The sequence below is a fragment of the Triticum urartu genome, chromosome 4A (genome assembly GCF_056163025.1).
Source record: "Triticum urartu cultivar PI428250 chromosome 4A, HENAU_Tu73, whole genome shotgun sequence".
Taxonomy (NCBI): domain Eukaryota; kingdom Viridiplantae; phylum Streptophyta; class Magnoliopsida; order Poales; family Poaceae; genus Triticum; species Triticum urartu.
The window spans coordinates 262,242,764-262,259,446 of NC_141876.1; positions in this window are offsets into that span (position 1 = coordinate 262,242,764).

Genomic DNA, 16,683 nt, shown 5'->3' on the forward strand with positions numbered 1-16,683 from the left:
TCTAGGTAAAGCGAACATCAAGCGTGCGTAGAGTTGTATCGGTGGTCGATAGAACTTGAGGGAATATTTGTTCTGCCTTTAGCTCCTTGTTGGGTTCGACACTCTTACTTATCGAAAACTATTGTGATCCCCTATACTTGTGGGTTATCAAGGTTAATGAGGTTCATCTTGTGTACTTCCTCGTTTTCTTCATCTTAGCGTGTCCCACTTGTGGATGCTTCCATGTCAACTCTTGGTTCACCTTGTCGTGAGGTAGAAGCTTCCACTTGGATGGACGAGGTACTCTCCTTCACCTCCGTTGGACGAATCTTGCCAATAGACAAGTCTTGGATTGCTTCAAAAGGGTCTTTGTCTCCTACATCAATTGGAAATTGCTATACTTGCGAGCCGTTAGATTCATCAAACTTCACATCCACCGTCCCTTCAACCTTTCGGGTGAAATTGTTGTAGACACAGTAAGTGTGAGAGTTTGAGCCATAACCAAGTAGGAAACCCTCATGAGATTTAGGAGCAAATTTAGAATGATGATGCTTATCAAGAATGTAGCACTTTGAGCCGAATACTTGAAAGTATCCAACTTGGGGTTTGTTACCAGTGAGAAGCTCATATACCGTTTTGCCGAGTAGCTTGTGAAGATACAAGCGATTTGTTGCATGACAAGCTGTCTCAACCGCTTCCGCCCAAAAGTTTTTTGGCGTCTTGTACGCATGAAGAATCATTCTCGCCATCTCAATAGGAGTCCGGTTCTTCCTCTCAACAACTCCGTTTTGTTGAGGTGTGTACGTAGCCGAGAACTCGTGTGAAATCCCTTCTTCGTCAAGAAAGGTATCCACATTTGCGTTCTTGAACTTTGTTCTGTTGTCGCTTCGAACCTTCTTGATCTGCACTTCAAATTGATTTTGGGCCTTCCTAGTGAAGTTCTTGAAGATCTTTTGGACCTTCGATTTATCATCAAGAAAGAATACCCACGTAAATCTTGAAAAATCATCGACTATGACTAGACCAAATGAGTTACCACCGAGACTTTTGTAGGCGTTAGGACCAAAGAGATCCATACGAAGTAGATCGAGCGGTCTTCTCGTGGTCATAATGTTCTTCACGGAATGACTTCCTCCAACTTGTTTTCCTGCTTGACAAGTACTGCACAATCTATCCTTGTCAAATATAACATCTTTTACTCCAAGGATATGATCACCTTTAATAAGCTTATCAAGATTTCGCATGCCCACATGACCTAATCTTCCATGCCACAACCAACCTTTAGAAGATTTAGCAATTAAGCAAGTTCTAGGTTGAGCCTTTTTTTAGTGAAATCAACAATGTAAAGATCACCTCTACGTAAACTGGTAAAGACCATATTGTGGTTATCTCTATGAAACACTTGGCAATCTACTTCAGTAAATAGGACATTGAAACCAAAGTCAGCAATTATAGATACGGAAAGTAGATTATAGCCAAGGGATTCAACGAGCATAACATTTTGTATGGAGCTATCATGTGAGATGGCCACCTTACCAAGGCCAACCACCTTACCCTTTGAGTTGTCACCAAAAGTGACATACTTTCGAGGGCCGTCGTTTTCAGCGAGCTCACGAAACATATCCTTATCTCCGATCATGTGATCGGTACATCCACTATCAAGAACCCATTCCTTTCCTCCAACCATGTAGCCGCGAAGATTTGCCATAAGACCGAAGTGTCTCATAGACTCGTCGAGATCAAAGTCACTATCATCATCCTCATCATAGTATCCATGTTCAACATCGTCTTGTGATGGATCAATTCCTAGAGAGGGTAATTCATTAGATAAATGGTCATCACAATAATCATCTTTATGAATTCTAATGGCTTCGGAGATGATATTGCTAATGATTCCAACATCTCCTTTGGCACGCATGAGATTGGTAATCTCAAATAGACAATCACCAAACCTAGGATCATAGGAATTCATCTTACTCAAGGCAGTAGACTTATGAAGAATTTCATCTAAGTTTCGCAAGGAATAGTTTGGAAATCGTTCCTCAAGAAATCTCCATATGGTGTAAGCACAATCAAGAGCAGGCAAGCTAGCAATCAAGTTTCTAGGTAATCCTCTAGTGATTAAATTGACAATTCTAGGATTACAGATCATGTCAATAGACTCATGAAGGGTAGGATCCAAGGGGTCAACAAGGGGTTCACAAGGGCTAGTAATGTACTTGTTCAAATGATATTCATTGAAAATCTCAAGCATCTCAATTTTCTACTCATGAAAGAACTCTCCATCAAGTATAGGCACTCTACGTCTAAGACTCCCCAATGTAGACTCATCCATCTTCCTCCAATGGTGATTAAACCAAAGCAATGGAGATCAATTCTCTGATACCAATTGAAAGGATCGAGAAGAGGTGTCTAAAGGGGGGTGAATAGACTCTTAGCAAAGAAAAGTAGCAGTTTTTAATTTCTTTAAGCTAAGGTGGAGTTTTAGCAAAAGTTTAACCATTCACAATACATTCAAGCAAGCATGAAAAGAGTATATGAGCAGCGGAAAGTAAATCATGCAATTTACAAGAAAGTAAAGGGATGGGATCGGAGTGTGCAAACACAATTGGAGACTCGGAGATTTTTGGTGTTGTTCCGATAGATGGTGCTATCGTACATCCACGTTGATGGAGACTTCAACCCACGAAGGGTAACAGTTGCGCGAGTCCACGGAGGGCTCCACCCACGAAGGGTCCACGAAGAAGCAACCTTGTTTATCTCACCATGGCCATTGCCCACGAAGGACTTGCCTCAAGGGTAGATCTTAACGAAGTAGGTGATCTCCTTGCCCATACAAACTCCTTGGTTCAACTCCACAATCTTGACAGAGGCTCCCAAGTGACACCTAACCAATCAAGGAGAAACCACTCTCCAAAAGGTAATAGACGGTGTGTGATGAATTCCTTGCTCTTGTGCTTCAAATGATAGTCTCCCCAACACTCAACTCTCTCTCACAGATTTGGATTTGGTGGAAAGATGATTTGAGTGGAAAGCAACTTGGGGAAGGCTATAGATCAAGATTCAAATGGTTGGAATGGAATATCTTGGTGTCAACACATGAGTAGGTGGTTCTCTCTCAGAAAATGAATGCTGAAGTGTAGGCACGTTCTGATGGCTCTCCATACTAATGAAGGAAGGGTGGAGGGGTATATATAGCCTCCACAAGAAATCTAACCGTTACACACAATTTACCAAACTCGGAGGGACCGAATCAGAAAACTCGTTCAGACCGATTCAGTTCATAATGTGACCATTTGTCAGGACCCCGATTCCAAGTCACATCGATCTAGCCGGTAACACCTCATATCACTTTGCGGCCTCACGCACGGTATCCCCACGGGTGTCGCCTTACCATGGCCCGGGACCGTTTGCGCCTTTGGCTCACGTATATGATAGTGTCGCTAGCATCCATATGATAGAGAACCCGGGCCGACATGGCTAGTCGTGAACCCAAAGCGGCACAGACCTATGGGGACAGGCATACATGAATCACATCGAGCATGTCGGTCAACAGCGTGTGAATCCGGGCTGTAGCACTGGGCTAACAGGACTCCGGGGAACCCGAGCTGTAGCAGGCTAGGCAGGACTCCGGATGTCACTGCGTGACATTTCCCCGAAGGGATAGACATAGGAACAAAGTGAAACACATGCCAGCCAGTCAAGTGTCCTGAGCAGTAGTGCTAGGCTAGTAGGATTCCGGTGAACCGGGCTGTAGCGGACTACTATGGCTCAAGGAGCACTAGACTACATTTCCCCATAAGAGAGGCTTCCAAGGATAAACAACTAGATTGTCTGATCCCACACATACCAAGCATTTCAATCATACACACAATATGCTCGATATGTGCAAATACAACATGGCATCACAACAAAACTCTACCACCCAAGTACTTTATTTAAAGGCTTCAGAGAGCCATACATAACATGTTCATACAGGTAGGGGTCATAGGACCTGACACTCAAGTCATACAAGCATACAAGCACATGCAGAAGCAAATAAGTCTGAGTACAGACACTAGAAAGAAAGAAGGCTTGTCGAAGCCTGTCTATCTACATAGGGCCCTCCATGGCCAGAATCACCACCTGGGTGGCAAGTTGCTCATCGACGTCGAGGTCTACGTAAAACCCATCGGAGGGGGCGGTGTTGTCATCTGAAAACAGTAATTAAAGCAACATGAGTACAAAGGTACTCAGCAAGTCTTACAACAGATCCTACTATACATGCTTATTCTCAAGAAGGTGGTGGAGTTATTGCAGCAAGCCAGCTTTGACTCTTGGCTAAGCTATCCTACGAGACACCACTGTAAAATAGTTTCCGCACACGAGTCCACTAATCACCAACACAATACTCCACCGGGGATCCTCCCTCGTCATCCTACGAGAGGGCCATCCTCGGTACTCACACTTATCTTGAGTCTTTTAGTAGTAACCATTAACTTGTCTGTGAACTGTATAGGCAACCAAGTAGTCCTTTACCGCGGACGCGGCTATTCGAATAGTTTTATACCCTGCAGGGGTGTACACCATCACACATGTTTCCACCACTTAGCGTCTGCACACGACATGTGCTCGACAGACTTCAAGCGAAAGCCGACGTGGGTGTAGACCACGACCCGACTAACCACACGAGTCTCTAGTCCAGGTTTATCACCTATTCGGGTTCCATCCGCAAGGAAATCTGGCCGGGGTGTCCTCAACGGCCCCAAACGATGTGTACAGGGCCCCGAGACGCCACACGGGCGCCCGGCATACCCGGCCACGGTGTATCTACCGCATCGTAGCCCACCCCTAGGGTCAGCGCTACGCACGGCCGCCAACACATAACCTACAAACACCAGAAACTAGTTGCACCTCCTGGACAGAGGACGAGAGGGGTCAGTAAGTCGAGCGGGGTCATATTTCAGGGCCCAATGTGTGGTAGTAGCTGAATCTTAAATCACACATACAGATCTCAGTTCTTATGGACGACCTAAATGAAACAACCCACCATGTACTCCTACATGGCCTCTCATTGATACCTTTACCAAAACATGTTCAACACATCCCTCACATTTGTGACGCCCCGAGACCGATGTGCCAGGTGTCTTCGAGTTATTTGATGCTGTTGCCATGTCATTCGCTTGCATGTTGCATCTTGTCATGTCATCATGTGCATTGCATCATCATGTTTTCAAAACTTGCATCCGTCCCGGCCTCCTCGTTCTCTCCGTTGTCCATTCTGAGGCCAGACACACTTGCGCGCGCCCGCGGCATGTCCGAAATTGTATTTTATAAGTGGCTAGAAAATGTTCTCGGAATGGGATGAGAGTTGACGTGTGGTCTTATTATAGTGTAGATAGACCGCCTGTCAAGTTTCATCGCATTCGGAGATCGTTTGATGCCCCAACGGATAACTATAGCGGCATTATAGCCGGTCTAACGTCGGGCGTTTTCGGTCTCGGGAAATAGTCGCCGGGCCTCTCTCTTCTCTTCTCTCAGCCTGAGGACTTCCGCACAGCCCACTACCTACCTCCAGGTCCAACCTAACCTCTCTCGTCAGCCCGCAGGCCTCCTCGCGCGCGCGTCCGAAAATTGTCCCGGACCCGACCCGAGCAGTCGTCACCGTCGTGTCCGGATCATCCCCAAACATCTACAAAATGTCTCCGTTTTCTTATTTGGACTGCCTAGTCTATTTATCTCGACCGCTCGATTTTAATTGGAGGGACGGTTTAGCCCCTAAACTCTCCCTCTTTCCTTATGTATATATACTCCCTAGTCTAAAACTAGACCAACCCTAGATCCTAGGCAGTTTGTCCCTTCCATCCTACCCTAGCGCCGCCGCCCACTTTCTCCTCAATTTCAGCACCACCCAGTCGCCACCCGCCTTCCTCGATCCACCCCGCCCCTGCCTCTCTAAGCCCATGCAGCCCCTGCCCCGAGCACCCCCGCAAGCAGCAGCAGCTCCCGCAGCTCAAGGAGGAGCCCTGCCGTCCGTGGCCACCACCAGGCTGCACCTTTCCTTCCCTTCTTCCTCCTGCTTATTCCCCCTCCCTTCTCACCGAATCTCTCTCTCCCACTCACCAGGGAGCGCCACCGCCCGGAGCTTTCCCGAGCTCGCCGTCACCGGGAATGAGGCCCCCGGGGCCAGATCTATCCTCTCCGGTCCTCCCCGTCGCCCTAACCTGCCGGAGACGCCGCTGCCCCGCCATTGACTTTGGACGCCGCCGCCACTGCCTCCTGCTCGTGCGACTCAGGCACGAGCAGAACGACGATCGCGTCGTCAGCCGCGTGGGCCACCGCTCGTCCGCGTGAGCCTCCTCCCCGCACGCGAGGCCCAGTGCTAGGCCTCCCGGCCCAGCCTCGCCCCTGCTGGCCTCCCTCCTCCACCGTCAGGCCCAAGGCCCAGCCACCCGCTGCTAGTTTTTTCTTTCCAGCAGGCCTCCCTCTTCGTCCGGCCGGGCCAGGCCCAAAGTGAGCAGCTCCCACCAGCCCAGATCCCTCAGATTTCGGCCCATTTGTTTTTTTCCTTTGTCCAACGAATTTTGCAATTTATCCAGTGCATGCATATTTACAGCATATGCCATCATTTTATAATGCCCACACCTAAATAACCATGCATCGGAATTAATTAAAATTTATATGAAACTTGCTTAGAATTTTGTCTAGTTTCTTTATATCCAACTTTCATCTATGTTTAAAATATTTAAGATGCGGTTTGATTAAATTTGCCCCTATGCCATGTTAAAATGCTTTAATTCATAACCAAATAACCGTAACTCGGATTTTAATAAACTTTATATGTAAATGGGGTAGAAATTTGCCTAGTTTAACATGGTGGCATCATCTTGCATGTTTAATAACCATAAAATAAGGTTTAGGGCAGAACAGTATCAAACCTTAAAACATGCACATGAGGAGTTTCCGGACTTGTTGTTTGTTGTTCCGGCCTCATTTTAATCTTGCCTAGATAGGTAGTTTTCATTTGCTTCACCCTCTTGCCATGTTTAACAACATTTAATATTGTTGGGTACATAAACGAGATCGAACTAAATAACTTGAATGTGGTGTTTCGTCGATATGCAACGGAGTTGCATATTGACCTCCACTTAATTTGTAGAATTGCTTGTGCTCGTTGCCATGCCATGCTTCATTAAACCGGACATGCATCATACTTGTTGTGGATCATGCCATGTTCGTGTGAGGTTTGTTTACTATGTTGTGTGCTTCTTTCCGGTGTTGCTTCTTCGGGTTGGTTCCAATAACGTCGCGTTTGTTAGGAACCGTTCGACTACGTCCGTTTGTCTTCTTCATGGACTCGTTCTTCTTCCTTGCGGGATTTCAGGCAAGATGACCATACCCTCGAAATCACTTCTATCTTTGCTTGCTAGTTGCTCGCTCTTTTGCTATGCCTATGCTGCGATACCTACCACTTGCTTATCATGCCTCCTATATTGTTGAACCAAGCCTCTAACCCACCTTGTCCTAGCAAACCGTTGTTTGGCTATGTTACCGCTTTGCTCAGCCCCTCTTATAGCGTTGTTAGTTGCAGGTGAAGATTGAAGTTTTGTTCCTTGTTGGAACATGGAGATGTTGTTCCTTGTTGGAACACGTTTACTTATTGGGATATCACAATATCTCTTATTTAATTAATGCATCTATATACTTGGTAAAGGGTGGAAGGATCGGCCTTATGCCTGGTGTTTTGTTCCACTCTTGCCGCCCTAGTTTCCGTCATATCGGTGTTATGTTCCCGGATTTTGCGTTCCTTACGCGGTTGGGTTATAATGGGAACCCCTTGACAGTTCGCCTTGAATAAAACTCCTCCAGCAAGGCCCAACATTGGTTTTACCATTCGCCACCTAGCCTTTTCTTTCCCTTGGGTTCTGCAGACTCAAGGGGCATCATTATTTTAACCCCCCCGGGCCAGTGCTCCTCTGAGTGTTGGTCCAACCTGTCAGCTGCCGGTGGCCACCAGGGGCAACTCTGGGCTGGCCTACCCGTACCTAAGACAATCTGAGTGTGCCCTGAGAAAGAAATATGTGCAGCTTCTATCGGGATTTGTCGGCACATTCGGGCGGTGTTGCTGGTTTAGTTTTACCTTGTCGAAATGTCTTGTAACCGGGATTCCGAGTCTGATCGGGACTTCCCTCTAGAAGGAATATCCTTCGTTGATCGTGAGAGCTTGTCATGGGCTAAGTTGGGACCCCCTGCAGGGATTTGAACTTTCGAAAGCCGTGCCCGCGGTTATGGGCAGATGGGAATTTGTTAACGTTCGGTTGTAGAAAACCTAAAGTTGACCTTAATTAAAATACATCAAACGCGTGTGTAACCGTGATGGTCTCTTTTCGGCAGAGTCCGGTAAGTGAACACGGTGTTGGAGTAATGCTTGACATAGGTTGTTCTAGGATCACTTCTTGATCATAGTTGTTCGACCGTGCTTTGCCTTCTCTTCTCGCTCTCATTTGCGTACGTTAGCCACCATATATGCTAGTCGCTTGCTGCAGCTCCACATCATACCTTTACCTTATCCATAAGCTTAAATAGTCTTGATCGCGAGGATGCGAGATTGCTGAGTCCCCGTGACTCACAGATACTGCCAAAACCAGCTTGCAGGTGCCGCTGAGTCCGTGCAGATGACGCAACCAAGCTCAAGGAGGAGCTCGATGAAGATCTTGTCCTTTGTGTTGTTTCGTTCTAGTTGATCAGTAGTGGAGCCCAGTTGGGGTTGATCGGGGACCTTGTCGCATTTGGGGTTCTTCTTTTATTTTGGTTGCGTAGTCGGACCTTGTTTGTATTTGGATGATGTAATGCTTTATTCATGTAATTGTGTGAAGTGGCGATTGTAAGCCAACTATGTATCTCTTTCCCTTACGTAATACATGGGTTGTGTGAACATTACCTCACTTGCGACATTGCTTTCAATGCGGTTATGCCTCTAAGTCGTGCTTCGACACGTGGGAGATATAGCCGCATCGAGGGCGTTATAACATTACCGACGTAACCATTTCACTCTAGCCCATCACCCAGATGAACCAGACCCGACACAACTCTAAGCATAGCAGGCATAGCAAGGTAGGAAACACATACATGGCTCAATCAACTCCTACACATGCTAGTGGGTTTCATCTAGTTACTGTGGCAATGACAGGTCATGCAGAGGATAAGGGTTCAACTACCGTAGCACACGGCAGTTTGAAACGTTGTTGTCTTAATGCAGTAAATGAGAGCAGAAGCGAGAACATGGGATTGTATCGATATGATCAATGGGGCTGCTTGCCTGATGGAGTAGTAGTAGGGTACTGCCCTTCAGCTGGATACTCGGAAATATCCTCAGAGGCAGAACCTACCATGAAAGACACCACAGAATACAATCATCACATGGCAATATGCAACAATATGATGCATGCTATGACATGGCAATATGAGGTGTCCTGCCTAATGCAATGTGAAACAAGTTGGTTTGGGTCCATTTGAATCAAAGATTCAAATGGAAGCTTATGTTCTTAAGCATTATAAGTGTATTAGCTTGTTTCACCTAAACAACAATGTTAAAGTGTTTTGTCATGCATGAAACCACTACAGATGGAAAGATTGAATTTTTCTGATCAAATTTTATATATAACTCTTTGCATTTGGAGTTACAGATTAAAAGTTATGAATTATTGAAGTTTGTAATATTTTCTGGTATTTCCTGTATAAGAATAAATCCAGTAAATGATTTATTGCGTCAGCATTGCGTTAGAGTGACGTCAGGGGTCAACATGCCAGTCCAGGTCAAACCTGACTAGTGGGACCCGCGTGTCAGTAGTTAATTAATTAACTAATTTTTGATTAGTGCTAATCTAAGTTAATTAGCTGGGCGGTCCCACGTGTCAGAGACTCAGGGGAGGTCAACCTGGGCCCACACGGGGTCAAACAGGGTCAAACTCGCCGGCGTTTAGCCGCCGGCGAGGCCAGACGTGGCGGAGCAGCGTGGGTTTTGCACTCCGGCGACCAAAAGGATGGCGGAGACCATCTACGTGATGCGGGGAGTGAGCCGCGTCGAGTGGTGGCAGTGGGTGGAGCTGGGGTGGTAGGAAACATCGCCGGCAACGAGCGTTGCGGCTGCCGGAGTTCGGGCGAGGTCGAACTAGTCGCTAGGAGGCACGGCGAGAGGTGTGCGGGGGTGCTACGGGCGCCTGCGAGTGCGTTGAAGACGATGGCGTGCTCGGTTGCGAGCCAACATGGCTGTGGCCACGACGGCGACGTGCGGTGGCGGCGGTGGGTGCGGCCGAGCTTGGTGCGGTCGCTGCGGTGCTCGAGAAGTTAAACGGAGAGGATGGGGAGGTGGCTGAGCTCACAGGGGTCACGTCGAGGCAGTTGGTGAGGTCGGGGATGAGCTGATGCGGCGGGGACGGTGAAGGGGATCTCCGGTGGCCGGAGTTGGGGAACACGGGGTCAGGGCGATTCCAGAGCGGGCGAGCGCTCGGGGCTCGGCCTGCTCGATGTAGTCGACGACGGCGGAGCTCATGGACACGATGGCGCGGCGCGAGGACGACGGAGGGCGTGGCTACGATGACGGTGTGGCGGCAGGGGCGTCGGCCATGGTGGGGAACGGCGAGGGAGAGGCGTTGGGGGCGAATGGAGGGGTCCAGGGGGTCGGGGCGACGACGTGGAGGTCGTCCAGACGTCCAGGGGCGCGGGCGGCAAGCAGGTGGCGCCGTGGCGAGCTCAGGCACGCCGGCGTCACCTCCCTCCTGCCTGGAGGGGAAGAAGCAGCTGGCTGGCGCTGGCCAACACAGTGCCGGGCCACCAGGTGGGCCGGCTGGTGACTTGCTAGGTTAGTTTCTTTCTCTCTCTTTTTCTGTTTTTTATTTATTTTGTTTTGTGTTTTGAAATAGTAAAAATACTATTTCATTTAGGAAAAACCTGAAAATATTCAGAGGCACATTTGAAAATATTCTCAACAACCTAAAAATACTTTCAGGATTATTTGGGCATTTTAAAATATTTATAAGATTTAAATTGCCCAAATGCAATTAGTAATGAATTAATCCAATGACCTTATGATGTCCTAGAAAAGTGTGCACCATTTTTGTCAAAGGTTTTAACCCAAAACAAAAAGGGTGGACTTTTTAGAAGGGCATTTCAGGTTCATTGAAAAAGTTTTTAGTAAACCCTAGTTGTTCCAGGGGGGGTGCTGGGGGTTCTGTCATCCCCATTTCAGTTTTCTGGGAAATTAAACATGATGCAACACTCTAATGCATGAACTAGCTAGGGTGTGACAACTCACCCCCACTCAAAAGAATCTCATCCCGAGATTTAGGATCCGTTGGAAAGAAGGTGGGGTACTCGAGTCGAAGATGATTCTCCCTTTCCCAAGTGGCTTCTTTCTCGGAATGGTGTGACCTTTGAAACTTGAGAAACTTGATGTTATGACGTCAAGTGGTACGCTCGGCTTGATCAAGGATACGAACGGGATATTCCCGACAAGTGAGATTATCTTGTAGATCAAGCGTTTCGTGGTCCACTCCACGGATAGGATCCGCGAAGCAACCCTTGAGTTGAGAAACGTGGAAGACATCGTGAACTCTGGAAAGATGCGGAGGTAGTTCCAATTGGTAGGCAACTTCTCCTTGTTTGGCAAGAATGCGAAAGGGTCCAATGTAATGAGGAGACAATTTGCCTTTGATACCGAAGCGATGGGTTCCCTTTAATGGAGTAACCCGGAGGTAAGCCTTCTCGCCGACTTCATAAGTCATGAGCTTATGTTTACGGTCATATTGGCTCTTTTGACGAGATTGGGCTGTTTTCAATTTCTCACGAATAACGCGAACCTGCTCTTCTGCTTCCTGAATCATATCCGGGCCAAAGAGTTGTCTTTCCCCGGTTTCTGACCAGTTAAGAGGCATTCGACATTTTCGTCCATAGAGAACTTCGAAAGGAACTTTGCCCAAGCTAGCTTGATAACTATTGTTATAAGCGAACTCCGCGAATGGAAGGCATTTCTCCCAATCCATTCCAAAAGAAATGACAGAAGCTCGGAGCATATCTTCCAGGATTTAATTTACTCGCTCTACTTGACCACTTGATTGGGGGTGGAAGGCGGTGCTAAAAGAGAGACGAGTTCCCATAGCATTTTGGAAACTTTCCTAAAATCGAGAGGTGAAGGGACTCCCACGGTCTGAGTTAATTTCTAATGGGACACCATAAAGAGACACTATTCGGGAGATGTATAGGTCAGCTAGCTGGCTAGCGGTGATACTCTCACGAACAGGTAGAAAGTGGGCCACCTTGGAAAGACGATCGATCACGACGAAGATGGCATTATTCCCTCTCTTGGTCCTGGGAATCCCAGTAATGAAATCCATACCGATTTTATCCCATTTCCACTCAGGAATAGCCAAAGGTTGAAGGGTGCTAGCAGGCCGTTGATGCTCTGCTTTAACACGACGACAGACGTTGCAACTAGCAATGTATTGAGCAATTTCTCTCTTCATCCTAGTCCACCAAAACCTCTGGCGTAGGTCTTGATACATTTTAGTACTATCGGGATGAATGGTGAGAGGGGATTCATGAGCTTCCTTAAGAATCAACTGACGTTGATGTTGTTTCTTGGGAACTACCAAGCGGTTCTCGAAGAAGACAACACCTCGCTCATCCATGGAAAAACATTTAGCAACTCCGCTAGCGATGTTTTCCTTAATCCGGGATATGCCCTTATCACGCTTCTGGGCAGCTATGATTTGATCCGTAAGGTTAGGCTTCGCCACCAGGGTGGATAGGAATCCTCGAGGAACAATGTGAAGGTTAAGCTTACAAAATTCCTCATGGAGAAGTGGTTGACTTTGTTGTAACATTAGGTTGTTACAATAAGATTTACGACTTAGCGCATCAGCCATGACATTGGCTTTGCCCAGGGTGTAAGTTATTCCTAAGTTGTAATCTGAGATCAACTCGACCCAACATCTTTGCCTGAGATTCAAATCCGGTTGGGTGAAGATATATTTCAAACTTTGGTGGTCAGTGAAGATCTCGCAACGATTACCGAGAAGGTAATGTCGCCATGTTTTAAGTGCATGGACTACAGCTGCAAGCTCTAGATCATGTGTGGGATAGTTTTCCTCATGGGGGTGTAATTGCCGTGAAGCATAGGCAATTACCTGACGATCTTGCATGAGTATGCAACCTAGTCCTTGTCGCGAGGCGTCGCAATAGATAATAAAGTCCTTGTAGAAATCTGGTGGTACCAGATGGGAGCAGATGTCAGGCATCTTTTCAGTTCCTGAAAGCTGAACTCGCACTGTGGGGTCCACTCGAACTTTTTATCTTTCTTGAGGAGTTCAGTTAGAGGTTTAGCAACCTTGGAGAAATTCTCGATGAAGTGGCGACAATAGCTCGCTAAGCCAAGGAAGCTCCGAACTTGCTTGACCATCTCAGGCGGGGTCCAATCAAGGACAACTTGGACTCACTCGGGATTGACAGCAATACCCTTACCAGAGATTACATGGCCTAGATAGGTCACTTCTGGCAACCAAAATTCACACTTGGAGAATTTGGCATAAAGGCGATGCTCTCTAAGTTTCGTCAATACCAGCCTTAGATGTTCGGCATGTTCTTCCTCGCTCTTGGAGTAGATGAGTATATCATCGAGGTATACCACGACGAATTTATCCAAATACTCCATGAAGACCGAGTTCATTAACCAAGAGAAGGTGGCCGGGGCATTGGTTAAACCGAAGGACATAACGGTGTAGTCGTATTGGCCATAACGAGTAACAAAGGCCGTTTTGGGAATGTCCCCGTTTTTGATTTTGATTTGATGGTAGCCCAAACTCAAATCCATCTTGGAAAAGACTGAGGATCCAGCGAGTTGATCATACAGATCGTTGATCCTGGGAAGCGGATACTTGTTCTTGATAGTGACCAAGTTGACAGGTCGGTAATCTACAACCATCCGATCCGTTCCATCCTTCTTCTTAACGAAGAGGACGGGGCAAGCCCAAGGAGAGGAACTAGGACGGATGAAACCCTTTTTCAAGGAATCATCGAGTTGGTTCTTAAGCTCGGCTAGTTCTAAGGGTGCCATCTTATAGGGTCTTCTAGAAATTGGGACGGTTCCTGGAACAAGGTCTATCACAAACTCGACATCCCTGTCAGGTGGAACACCTGGCAGTTCTTCTGGAAAGACATCCGGGAAGTCTCGGACTACCGGAATATCTTCAAGGTCTGGAAGGGGGTTGGCATTTAGGGAGTAAAGCTGACGCTTGGCCACTCGAGTTAAGACATTGACTGTCTTGCCCGATGGGTGAGTAAGTTGAACAGTTCTAGTAGAGCAATCAATCTTAGCATAATGGGCTGACATCCAGTCCATACCCAAGATGATGTTTATGTCCGAGGACTTGAGAGCTATTAAAGATGCAAGGAAGACAAGTCTATCAACAAGAATTTCATTCCCATGGTTTACTCTAGAAGTTTGCCATCTAGAGCCAGGGGTTTGAATTTCCATGGTAGTGGGCATGTCACAGAATGTCGTGTTATGCAATCGAGCATAGCTCTCAGATATGAATGAATGAGATGCTCCAGTATCAAAAAGAACAGATGCCGGATGGCAATTAACAAGGAGCGTACCAAGGACGACGTTAGGATCATCATGAGCCTCCTCAGCTGAGACATAGTTGACATGGCCACGTGTAGTGGTGGCTGGCTTGGCGTAGAATGTCTTTCCCGCTGGCTTACCACGGCCAACGGAATTTCCAGACTGGTTGGGGTTGTTGTTCTGGGGACACTCTCGACTGTAGTGACCCGACTCTCCACACTTGAAACATGTCACAACATTGGGGCGTGGAGCAGCACTAGCAGCGGGGCCACCATAGGGTTTAGGCGGTGCAAACTGCTGGTTGGGGCGAGGCGCCTCAAAGGATGGCCTCGGAATGAACCTGGGTGGCAGCACTGTGCTTGAATCCACACCCGGCGCTTCTGAGATCCAGAGCCGGATGAGGAACCAAAATCACGAGAGTGCTTGCATGAAGCGTCATAGTCAGACTGGCCTGTCTCGGCATTGATGGCTTTATTGACCAACTTCTGGAAGCAGGTGCACTCGTGCAGACGAAGATCACGGCGAAGCTCGGGGCTAAGTCCCTTGCGGAACCTTGCCTACTTCTTGAGTCGATGGATACCTCTTCAGGAGCATAACGTGCCAGATTTCCAAACTCACGACTATAAGCATCCACAGTCAGTCTGCCTTGGGTAAAATTGCAGAACTCTTCCCTCTTACGATCCATGAGACCTTCCGGGATGTGATGCTCATGGAAAGCCTCACTGAATTCAGCCCAAGTAGTGATTTGGCTGACCGGGCGCATAGCCTCAAAGTTTTCCCACCAAAGGCTAGCAGGGCCTTCGAGGTGATAGGCAGCATAGGAAACCTTATCAGCTTCGGCTACATTGGCAGAATGCAGCTTGTGGGTGATGCTGCGAAGCCAGTCGTCCGCGTCGAGGGGCTCGACGGAATGATTAAACTTTGGTGGGTACAACTTGATAAAGTCATTGATTGACACCAAGTCGTTTCACTATTGACGTGCAGTGTTCTGCTCAATCCGCTCTAGCAAGCGGTTGGTCTCACGCTTGTTTCTTTCTGCCTCCAGCATAACTTCGGCCAGAGAAGGAGGGTGAGGCAGATTTTCATTCCTAGCTGCACTGGCTTCCCCCTGCTCCAGGGCAGCAGGGTTGCTGCGGGTGTTGACCATCCTAGGAAAAACAAGACAACAGTTTAGACAAGGATGGCACAAACTTGGCAAGGAAGTGCAGAATGTAATGGATAACATGGAATGCTGAGATGTTCATTGCACGACATGGTAATATAGAAACTGCCATATATATACCATTGGTCATACACACCATACATAGTTTAATACAAGCCCAGGCTAGAGTACAACTACGGTGAAAGACATTACATCTCATCGGAGGCATTCCAAGCTCCTATACATTGTTTTTCTACACCTCCGGAGCATGATACACACCAAGTCGTATCCCACGGGTCACGCAGGATTGTGGAGAATACAACTATTACAGCACTAGTGAAACTACTACTAGCTCAGACGGCTCCGTAGTAATCCTCATAAAAGTCACCACCAAAGAATGGAAGCGGAACATGATCATGTGGGAACAGACGGTCCTGCGGAGCCTACGAACCATAGGGACTCGGATGTGGCCTTGGTCCCACGGACGGTGGCTGACGGGGACCACGAGGAGGGGTGAAGCCTCCTACATCACGCCACTCCATACAATCTGGCAATCCAGACCGCACAGGGTACATGTCCCTCAGGTCCATGTATCCTGCCTGTACAGCAGGTGCGAACCGAGTCAAAGTGGCCCAGTGATCAGCACGAGAGTTGAAAAGCTCCATACGCAAGGCCCGATTTTCGCGGTCCTTATCCTCGAGCATCTTGGCAGTGGTGCGGAGTAGTGACTCCTCATGTGTAGAGTCATAGTACAAAGCCTGATAGTACCCCTGTGCTCCAGGGAGTGAGGCTGGCATGTAGCGGAAATCGGTGTTCTGAAGCAAAGCAGTCCTGGCTCGAATGATAGTCATCATTGAGTAAGCTGCATCCTGCACAGACATCTCAATAGTTACCCCAAGTCCATAGGAGCAGTGAAGGGGTTCAGTGGCTCCAGGATAAGAGGGATATATCCTGACGGTACAAA